At 49.8% G+C, this 11,038-nt stretch overlaps 1 protein-coding gene across 7 annotated transcripts in view; it reads left to right on the top strand.

Annotated features, from left to right (window-relative positions):
* Positions 1 to 11,038, top strand: part of NGDN (neuroguidin) — a 78,797-nt gene that overhangs the window by 24,446 nt on the left and 43,313 nt on the right. For 6 of the 7 annotated variants that reach the window (XM_053654864.1, XM_053654861.1, XM_053654860.1 and 3 more), the window contains exon 2: positions 1,402 to 1,595. The exons of the other annotated variant lie outside the window; for it this stretch is intronic. The gene's annotated coding sequence lies outside the window, so the exon portion shown is untranslated. The remainder of the gene's footprint in view (positions 1 to 1,401; positions 1,596 to 11,038) is intronic. 7 annotated transcript variants of the gene reach the window in all.

Raw genomic sequence — 11,038 nt, 5'->3', positions numbered from 1 at the left:
CAATTTATGGAGAGGGGAAGTACCTTCTTTAAGGTCGAGCAGCCAGTCAGGGCAGCAAGATTCAAGGGTGGAAAGAAAACTCAGCAAGTCGGGGGGAGAGCTCAGCCTGTGGAGGCAGGCTGGGAAAGGGGGCGGAGAGTCTAAGGAGACAAGGACCCAATGTGTGCAGAAGGCAGGGTCTGGCTTTCAGATGGTCCTGCCAGATGGAGCCTTACTTCTTTTTTTAGCTCTGTCCACAGGTACTAAATGCCTAGCCCAGAGCCAGACACTCCGGAACCACAGATAACACAGCTCCTGCAGAAGGAGACCCTTAACCAAGATAACCATTGCCTGGCCCACCCAACCTCTTGTGTTCTGTGGGATGGTCTCTATCCAGACCTGGTGAGCCTGGGGCAGAGAGACAGCAAAGATCTCCCCCTTTACTGCAGACCATAGGAGCAGCCGCAGAGTCAGTGAGGAAAAGGAGCTAGGGCTCAGCCTATGAGCACAGTACATAGCCAAATGCTAAGCTCTTCCAGCAATGGGGGGCTGTTTGAAAGCTTCGCTGGCTCAGTGTCCAGGCAACCGCTGCCTAGTTTGGTTTGGAATCCCCATCTTTTCCAGCCACAGCTCTTCAGTGCAGGTGGGTTAACCCATCTGATTAGCTGTCAGCTTGGAAGAACAGTGGCAGGCCTCAGGGATGGAGGCAGAGTAGGCACACTTTGAAGGTGGAGTGGGAAAGGCAGGGAAGGAAAAATCTAGGTGGGGGGGGGCCTTAGTGAGGGCTTTTTGGTAACCAAAGAACAGCCTGGGGTCATTGAGCAGCTGTAGGGAAAGGGGGAAGGCAAGTGGGGGTGGACCATGAATGCAAGGGTCTTGCCCAGCGCAGCCGCAGCTATACAGCTGCTGGCTTGGGGCCCACGGGCTGACTGCTAACAGGTCCATCAGAACAAACTCTGGGGCTCAATGAGGCCCTGCCAGTGACAGGAATTAAGCCCACCGGCAGGGACCCCGGAGATTGGCAATGAAAGGCAAAACCTTTTTTTGGGGGGGGTTAATTACTATTTTATTATTGAATTATATTGTAAAGTCTACATTTACAGTCTAATCAGGAAGAAATGCTTCAGCAAAACCTCTTCTCATCCACCCATTCCAGGTTTCCAAGTTCAAAGCTGCCACCCTTCTCTGATTTCCCAGGGCTCAGGCACAGAGGCAGGAAATTGAGATGCACCGAGTATACTTGGGACGTGGCTGAGCCATTTCAAAGCCAGTGTCTTCTCCATGGGCCAGCGTCCATGGCTATGGAGCTGGGAAGCCTTTCCTGTGTTTACTAAATCAACTGTGCTTTGTTTTCCTCCTGATGGGCTTGGGGGCACTGGCTACTGGTATTACAGTGTTACTATTCTCCACACCCCATTGCAGAATAGAACTCAGCCTCCCTCCCTCGAGACTCTCTGCCTCAGATCTCCAGTCTGGACACAGAGTGGAATGATGATGTCCTTAAACATCCCCACTCATCCCTCAACCCTCTGGCACCTGCTTTTGGCTTCACCACGATTCTCTTCCTTCTGCTCATTATTATATGAACTGAGAAGCTTTGCTGGTCCCTTCATTCAGTAAGTATTTATTGAGTGCCTACTATGTGCCAGGCATTGTTCTAGTCAATACGAATCTAATACTGACCAAATAAAGACCCTTCTTCTAGGCAGCTCTAGTTACCTGTTCACAGAATTGAAATCCAAGTCTGAGCTTATAGCCAGTGCCTTTGCTCACAGCACATGCCTGGTGGGGGGAGTGAGGGGCCAGGGGCCCCACCGGGTGAGGGTGGGTGGGGATCTCGCAGAGTGTACTACAGAGTGATAGGAGACAAGACAAAGGAGAGCAGAGCAAAATGCTATAAATAAAGAGGCGCTGGAGGAAGGCTCCCTCACCAAGGTAGACCAAATAAGGCCTTGAGTGGAAGGAAGGTGATCTGTCTCCCCCGCCCCTCCCTCTTCTCTTCTCGCCTCTCCCCCCTCCCCTCCCCTCTGATCCCCGGCATTGTGCCTGCTTTGTCTGGGCTCTGTCACCACCCTGATCAAATGTCAGGCCCAAACAGGGGCCATTTGCTGTGAACATGCCAGTGGGAGTTCAGAGGAAAAGTTGCTAAATTTACTACCAGGAATGGGGAGGGGAGAGGCACACTAAGGCAAGTTAGAGGAGACCCCAGAGTGGAAAGAAGCCCCCAAATCCAAAGGGATGGGAACAGGAGACGGGTAGAAAGAAGCAGGGGCTTGGCCCAAGGAGAGGAATGAGGCACCAGCTGTCCCGTGCACACGGGAGAAGGGACCCACCCTGGAGTGGGCTGGGCGCTCTCCTATCCGCCTGCTCCCAGGATCCCTGACCTTGGGGGATCTCAACCCTGGCTCCACAGGAGCCTGAGATTAGGGCTTGAGCTTTGTGCCTGTCTCAGGTTTCCCTTTACAAACAGCTGCTCCTTCTTGTCATTCTTTTGTCTTCCTGCTGGCTCCACAATCTTTTGTACCCTCTGCACCCCGCCCTCACTCCCTAGTCCAGAGTCTCTGCTTTCCGATAGACAGTGGACAGCTGGAAAGGTGGGGGCAGGGCCTGGGCCTGGCTTAGTTTTGTTTGGAATGTTTGGGAAGGTGAGTCTTAGTATCAGAGAGTGTTTGGTTGAGCAGAACTTACCCAAAAGGAGGTTTTGTGGACTTGACCAGTCTGAATGTAGGGCCGGAGGCCTCAGAGGGCATGCCTGGTGATCTTTGGGGTCAGTCGCAAAGATCCACCCCATTTTCCAGCTGTGAGGTGTGAGAACCTCTCTGTATCAGTTTTGTCATCTGTAACATGGGGACAGCCACATTTTCCTTCTAGGGCTATAAAGACCTCCAGAGTTTGTACAGGCAAAGGGTCTAGCACAGCCCGAGACACACAGGAGGCCCTCACTCAGTGGCAGCTTTTATTGTTAGGAACACGGCCCTCACCGTAGGTGGGTAGAACAGTTACCCAGCCGTCAGTTCTCTGCCCCACTTCTCCCTCGGCCCTGCTAAAAGGGATGGTCTGGGCCAGGGCAGAGGAGAGATTCAGCAATTCTGTGGTCTCTTCCTCCCAGATTGTGGTTGTCTTAGGAATATCGTGACCAGGAGGCCAAGTCTTCAGGCTCTCCCAGGCTCAGTCTAAGCCCACAGCCCAGCCCTGAGGCTGGGAGAGGTAGCGCTGTCTGCGTGTGGGCCATGGGCTAGCCCTCAGGACAAGCCAGTGTGCTGAGCTGAGGTCCACCCAGAGTTGTCCAGGCTAAGTGGTGACCAAGAACAACTGGTGACCATTGGCCAAGGACATCTGACAGGAGCAGAGGTCTCAAGGTAGAGGCTGCATGGCCATTAGAGCCAACCATCAGCTAGATTTTTGTGTGTGTCCTGGCTCAAGATCTTAGGGATTCGGAGTAGAGTTGCCAGGGAGAGCTGGGCTGGCCTTAGGAAATGGCAGTTGGGTAGTGGCGGGGAGAAAGATTAAACTGAGGCCCTCAGAGATGGGAAGCAACCCGGGCTGGAGCCAGACTAGGATGCAGAGGGGCTAGCAACTTCTGGGTGTTGCCAGGCTATTGTGGTGTGAAATAACTGGACAAACTGAAAAACAGCATCCCAAGTCATTTGCCAGAGCTCTGCACACTGCTCTCTCTCTCTGTTGGGCCCCAGCTGGGGATCCAGCACCGGCCCCTGTTCCTCCACTCCAGGGCCCTGTGGTTGCTGGGCCTGGAGCAGCCCAGGCTGGGGACACAGCATGGGATTTACTAGAAGTGAGAGGTAATTGCTCAGAGTGGAGCCAAGAGGCCGAGTAATCAGCAGCACTCTTCCCAAGGGGAGAAGAAATTCTGTACTTCATTCCTTTCTTCGGAGGCCCCATTTCTTTAAGCAGGCCTCCCTGGGGCCATCACCGGTCTCCCTGCCTCTATCCCTACCACAAATGCAGTGAGCACACACAAGTGCACTTGCCTACAAACGTACGCACATGTGCCTATGTATACATCTCTGCACAAAGACCTATGACACACAGTCTCCACTACCGTCTGTACTAGTCTTAACACAGAGCATTGGTGCCTGGTGAACTTGCTAGGAGTATCCCCCTCCCAGCGTCCGGGCTGTCTCATTCTTCCTCCCATCACCCAGCTGTGATCCAGTCAGCCACTCAGTCAGGGGCTTTGCTGACCCTGCTTTATGCCCAGCTCTGTGGGGGCCACAGGAGGATCCCATGGCCTCTGACTTATCACAGACATTTCCATCAGCTCAGGAAGCCACAAGTACTGGAAAACAAGGGAGGGTGGTTCAGGGCTACTCGGCGTAGTCCACATCCAAAACAACCCAAAGGCAGAGAAGCTCTTTTTCAGTGTGGGCTGGAACCGTCAAAGGTTTCTAGGTGGGCTCCTGAACCCCGGTTCAGGGTGCTTGACGGGAGGAGGGTAGGGCTTTCAGAAGCACTGGGAATGGGAATGTGGTCTAGGTGGTCAGAGTCACAGCATGACCAAAGGTGTGGCAGGGGATGGCATGCGGAGGCAGCAAGGACCCCAGGGGCATAGGGCATATTCCCAGCTGGACTATGGAGGTCTGGAGATTTCATATGGGGCCACATTGTAGAAGAGGGGAAAGGGCTGTTGTACACGGAGAGCCTGCCTGTGCCATATTCTTGCCCTTAATGCTCACGTTTGCCTGTCAATTAAATTGGATTTTATGGTTGAACAACAGGGTTCAGGGAGGCTAGGATGTTTGTTCAAGATTAATCAGTAAATGTGGTGCTGGGATTCAAACCCAGGACCGTCTTACTCCAAGGTGCTTTCTACTGACATTACCATGAAAATCACTGTGACATTGTGACAGTAGAGTTTGAGGGGCCTCCCAGGAGTATTATTGGGTGCTTTTAAGAAAAAGAAGCTGGAGGCAGGGAGACTCGAGAAGAGGACAGAGTAGTAGTCAAGGTCAGGAGAGGGTGTGGCTAGCAAACACGAAGAAAAAGGGGCAAAGCTGGAAGGATTTCTAAGGATGAAAAGAAAGTCTTGCTGACAGACTGGACCCGGGATATGAAGAAGGAAGACTCATAACTTCATAATGTTTGGCAAGGGCAGGGATAGCAGCAAATGGAACCAGCTCTTAAGCAGACAGGAGGAAGGACTGTTTAGCTTGGGTGGTTAGCAGTAACAGTGGGGCATCTATGGAAGATACTTTACATTCCTGTAGGAAGTTGGAGGTCTGGTAGGCAGGCTGCTGAATGACACCGTGCCTGAGGGACAGTGAAAGAAGCTGTAAGATTGGAGGGAAGAGGAAAAGCACTAGGACATACCCATGGTACCCAGATGGAAGAAGGGAGAGAAGCTTGCAGAGAATGGAGAAGGTGACCAAAGAGAGCCAGGGAACATGAGAAAGAAGCAGTTTCCTAGAAGCCAGAAGTGTTTCAAGAGGAACAGGTGGCTGTAGTGTCAGATGCCAAGGAAAGACTTGGTGTCAGGGAGACGGAGAAGAGGAACTTGAATGATCTTGGAGCAAGTGCCTTCTGTACAGTCACAGGCCAGGCCAGCCTGCAGTGAGGTACTAAGAAAAGGATGAATGAACAGGAAGTGGAGGCAGTGGTTGTAAACTATGCATCTGAGGAACTTGGCAGTGAAATGAAAGAGATTAGACAGCAAGTAAAAGGGGAAAAGGGCCAACTCACACTGTTTTGTTTTTAAGACCAGGCAATCCCAAACACATGAAGAGGGGATGATAAAAGATGCCCTTATTTTGTTCCCCACTCTTTTTTACATGCTCTGGTTCTGTTTTCTTATTCCCATCTTTCATTTTGGAAGCCTAAGAGGTGGTCTGGAAATACCTGGAGAGTTGAGGTGCTTACTACCATAAAGTGGGCTTGCAAATGTTAGGCTCAGCCAGCTCTCTGTGCATTTCCAGATACAAACATAAAGAATTCAGAGCAGAGCTTGGGGAAACTCTGGCCCTTATCCTTTGGCCCTCACCAACTGGCCTTAGGAAAGTCTTGGCCTCCTGTGTTCCAGGGTATGAGGACTAATGTAGGGCTTGGAGGGCAAGGAATAGCCCTAGAGAGTCATCTGAAAACACAATTAGCACCTGTGACTCAGCTTCTTCTCCTCGCTTATTCCTCAGCATTTTGATGCTAAGGTATAACCCATAACCGAGCCGTGGGGCAATTGCTATCCCAGAGAGCAGGGCTTTTGCTGGTATTCCAAGAGGATGGAAGGTGGAAGGGAAACTGATCCATCACTGACATTCCTATGCTGCAGAACCCTGTAGCATTCTTGCTGCTGGAAGTGGAAGCCTGGGTTTATGCCAGACTTTAATTCCAGTCCTTTGCTACACATGCTCCAAAATTCTACCCAAATATTAGAAACTGATTAAGAACACACAGAGCTGCACTCATCATGCAGGTCCTTCCAGCCAGCCATTGGGGAGTGTGGTGAGTGACTTCCCTGGGTCTGCTTTGTAATGGAGGAGCCTGGGGAACTGGCTGCTATTTTCTCTCAATGGAGCTTTGCAGGGGTAGCGGGCAGCCTGATTGCCGGATTCGTGACACCTAGGAACCATGGAACAGACCAGGGTCCAGAATTAGGGTCTTAGCTTCCTTATCTGCAGTAAGGCAAGAAGGGCCTTTATCAAAGGGCTTTGGACTTAACTAGACAAAAAGAGCTCGACCCATTCTGAGTAGGAAGAGCAGAAAGGGAGCAAGATGGTGAAGTAGTTGGTTTTCTGGGAGTGGGGGAGAGACAGGAAAGGGTCTATGGGGAGCTGGAGAGAGGGGCACGCCAGTTAGGATAGGGCTGGCAGAATGGAATTTAGCTGTGCAGTGAACAGGCCAAGACTGCATAAAGGGGCAGAGCTGTGCAGCTGAATGTCTCTGTGTGTCATGGGTGGGGTGTTAATGACCTTGCCCCAAGGGCAGAGTCTCATGGCTCTGAGAATTCAGGGCAGGGGGCACAGGTTCCAGCCTGGCTTACCCATGCCTGGGCCCCTTGTGTCTGAGATTACAGCCCTGGCTGCCAAAAGCAGCTCCAGGGGGGTGGTGTAAAACAAAGCAAAAGGCCCTTTTGTGGTACTGGGTTCCTAAGAATAGCTCTGGCTGGGCTTGGGGAGGTGTCTACCATGGCCTGCATGTCCTGAGTCTTGTTCTCAGAGGTGTCCCTATGCCTGCTCTCCTGCTGTGATGACTGCCAGTTGTAGGGGGGTGGAGGCTGTCAGCTCACCCTGGCCTCTGTCTTATCCAGCTCAGCTTTGAGGGAGGGCCTAGCAATGGGGCAGAGGGAGGAGTGGACAGGAAACTGGTTTAAATATGTTAGGAAAGGGAGACAAAGGCCAGTGGTCTGAAAAATAAATCTGGCTCCTGAAGCTGAAGAGAGTGAGGATCCTGGGAGGAGAGAGAGTGGGGCAAAGTGGCCAGAAGGGAGCTGGAAGTGGGAGGAAGGACAAGTGGGAAGGGCTTTTAGGAGGTGGTGGGGGGAAGCAGAGAAAGGCAGAGAAGTAGGGAGAATAGGTGCAGGAGACAGGAGCATGGGAAGAAAAAGGAATGAGGTATTGGGATGGATGCAGGAAGGGGGAACAGATGGGCATTGACAGAGGAGAGCAGAAGAAAGAAGAGAAAGAAGTGGTGAAAGACTGTGAGCGCTCCTCCATAGGCACAGGACCGAGGAGGGAGTGGTGCAGCTCTTGGAAGGGCTGGGGAAAAAAGGCTCTCAAACAGCATTCCAGTCAGATAACAATGTATTTCAAATCCCTCCCTAATCTCCCCTCCTATTATTAGCCCTGCATACTCTCATAGGAGAGGCCACAGGTCCCTGGGCATTGTCCTTTCCCCCATGCCCTTGGCTAGAATTAGACAGACGTGCCTATGTGGTCATCTGCTAACCATGGTCCTTATGGCTTCTGGCAATGTCACTGGGAAAGAACATGGAGAGGTGGCCGGAGGGGACAGGAAGGTCACTGCCCACCCTCTGTGGAACAGGCAACACCTAGACACCAAAAGGGGTAAAGAGGCAGGTCAGAATCCTGTTTGTCCTCAAAAAGTTTTCAGGTCACTGATTATAGGGCCAATGCGATCATAGGTCCAGGGTGACAACAGTTAACATGTGCAAAGTAACTGAAAGTAATCTCACTTCTAGAAATATAGGAATGCAGAATTGTTGCCTATAAGGGCAGAGAGGTGAGGGGAGAAGGCAACTGGGGAGGTTTATGGGCTGGCTGAGCTGGAGGTGGTCCCTGAAAGGGCTGGGTCTTCAGCAACCACATGCATGGTCATGGTCAATGCTATTGGTTTTCTGGAGGAAATAAGGGCGATGAGGGCAGCCGTGTCCACCTTTCTGGCGCAGCCTCTAGGAAGCAAGGTTGTCATAACACAAAGTGAAGCCGCCCCCAGGGTTTTAAGCAGACTGGAATTTGTTGCTATTAACTTGAAATTGCTGTTTCTTGTCCGATATGTTTTTTTTTAATGTTTTTCTCTTGCCCTCCCTCTTGTCTCTAGTTTCCTTAATAATATTATTTTTGATGTTTTAAAGGGTCAAAAGTTATTATGTGTATTTTTATCTTGAGCTCTCTCAACTTGGATAAATCCAACTAAAATACACGATGAATAATGTACCAGTGAGGGTGAACAGCTGCAGCCCGCTATTCCTGTGAGGGTTCCAATTGCTCCTGCAGGATGAGGGACATAGATGAGATTCCCTGGGTCTTATTTAGGGACGGGGTGGAGGCCGCGCCACTCTCCCCTTCCCTCCCACCCTCCCTTCCTCTCACTGCTCGCTTTTTTTTTTTTTTTTGTCTTTCTGTCCTTTCTTCTCTCTCTCAAATCTCTTTCTCCTTCCTCTCTTGTCCCTCCTCCTTTTCTTTCCCCCAAATTATAAAAGTAATGCTCACAGAGAAGGGATGTACAGCACAGGGAATAGAGTCAATAATATACTAACTCTGTACCCTGGCAGATGGTTACTGGACTTGTCGTGGTGGCCATTTTGTAAGATACATAAATATCAAATCATGGTTACACACCTGAAACTAATATAATATCGTATGCCAACATCATTAAAAATGAATTTTTAAAAAGGTAATGCTCATTACTTTAAAAATGCAAACAATGAATCCTTTATAAAGCAAAAGAGGTGGATCCCCTTCCACTATTCACAGTCTCACTCCACAAAGACATCCATGATCAGTAGTTGGAGTGTATCTGTCCAGAGTCTTTTATGTGTATGTATAAAATATATGCCAGGTTTTTTTTAACTGGGATACATAAAAGGACATGTTTGTAGTTTTTGGAGGCTTCAAGTCGTGGATTTCCAGGGTTCCCTCCTCCAGTAACGTGCATTTGGATAGTTATCAGAGTCTCCAGAGGCTACACACATAATCTGCTATCAAAAGTGAATCAAAGAAGCCCTGACTGGTGTGCTTCAGTTGGTCGGCGTCATTCGGCAAAGCAGAAGGTTTCATTCCCGGTTATGGCACATGCCTTGGTAGCAGTTTGGTCCTGGGCAAGAGGCAACCAATCTGTTTCTCTTGGGCATCGATGCTTCTCTCCTTCTCTTTCTCACTCCCTCGCTCTTCTTTAAAAATAAGTAAATAAGATATTTTAAAAAACAAATTAAAAATGAATCAGAGAGGAAGAATCTGTAGGAGAAGGCCTGCAAACATTCCCTTTCTGCCTCTTCTTTCCCCCTGGACATCCTCTTTTTAAAGAATGGGGTCACTTGGCAGAGATGCTCTGCCTGGCGGCGGAAATGACAGGAGGTACACGGTGGACTCTGGGGTCATGAGAAATTATTCTAAGATAGCAGAGACAATTATCTGTCTCTGCTGTGAAAAACAATTTTTTTCACAACAGTAACACTGACATAATGATACCTAATCATTTCTTTTGCAGAGCCAATTCTGAATTGTCCCATTTTTCATGCTTGGAAATTTATCTGGTTGTTTCTGTTTTAGGCTCTGTAACTTATCTTTTAGGTCACAAGTGTACCTCTCCTTTGTTGTGGCAGCTCTGAAGTGGCCTTCAGCCAAAAGTCAATCAAAAGTTCTGGCCAAGATCCTAATATAGTTGGTGACTTTGATGCAGCACTCGAGCTGACAGCTGGTGTACTGTGGATGGCTAGATTCCTGATGCAAAAGCATAAGCCCAGAAGCATCTGAAACACTCTGTTCCCTGGTCTCCCCTTGCTCTGTGCTGCTCCCATGGGCCCACCACTCCCCACTGCAGACCCCAGACTGAGTCAAGGCTAGCACCTCTGGTTTCTGCTGTGTCCCAGGGGCCTATGACCTGACAATCAAAGGTAACAGTTGGGATGGAAAAATAAAGAAAAGAACAATCCAAGGCACTTGTTATAGATCCTGATGGAGCAAGATCAATAGGATAAGGGCCTGAGATATGGAACTATCTTGTCATGCAAATAGGGAGTGTGCTTGTGGAGGACTAAAGTGGGAAGAAAGCTTGAGATCAGGAGATAGAGGGTGGGAAAAGAGAACCCAGGGAGTGGGGTCTACGGCCCCAAAGGACTGGTGAGTCCTAGGAAAGCCTGGCCAAGGATCCTGGAGAGGAGGGCAGGAAGTATGGCCTGGCTCCCATCCTTCGTCCTCTCTCTCCTCTCCTGTGCCTCATCACACCTGTAGAATCAGTCTTGCCCCTGCATCTGGCCCTATTTCAGGCCCCAGGGAAGAGGGATAGAATGAGCTCTTGTGCACATTTGAGTCTCAGTGTCAAGTCATCCTTGCTGCTGTAACCTAGATCTAGAAACTTAGCTTCTATCTTGTTTCTAAGACTTGGGTCCCATCCTGTGCCCCAATCTGGTAACTGAGGTCTGGTCCTGTTTCCTTCACTAGAAGACCCTCTCTTGGTAACCTTCTTAATTTTTCTGATTACTTATCAGAAATTAGATTTTCCCCTTAAGCACCAGACTGGAAGCTGGGGGCCCTGTTTTCTGCCAATAGAAGGAAATAGCATATCTTAATGATTTAGAGTAAGTTTTAACATCAGATACACCTGTGTTCACAAACCCTGGCTCCACTATCAACCTCTCTGAGAAAAAAGT

Source organism: Artibeus jamaicensis, unplaced genomic scaffold (assembly GCF_021234435.1).
Source record: "Artibeus jamaicensis isolate MK-2021 breed Jamaican fruit bat unplaced genomic scaffold, CSHL_Jam_final contig_887, whole genome shotgun sequence".
Classification (NCBI taxonomy): Eukaryota; Metazoa; Chordata; class Mammalia; order Chiroptera; family Phyllostomidae; genus Artibeus; species Artibeus jamaicensis.
Note: the sequence above shows the minus strand (reverse complement) of the source record. Positions and strands in the feature narration are given on the sequence as shown.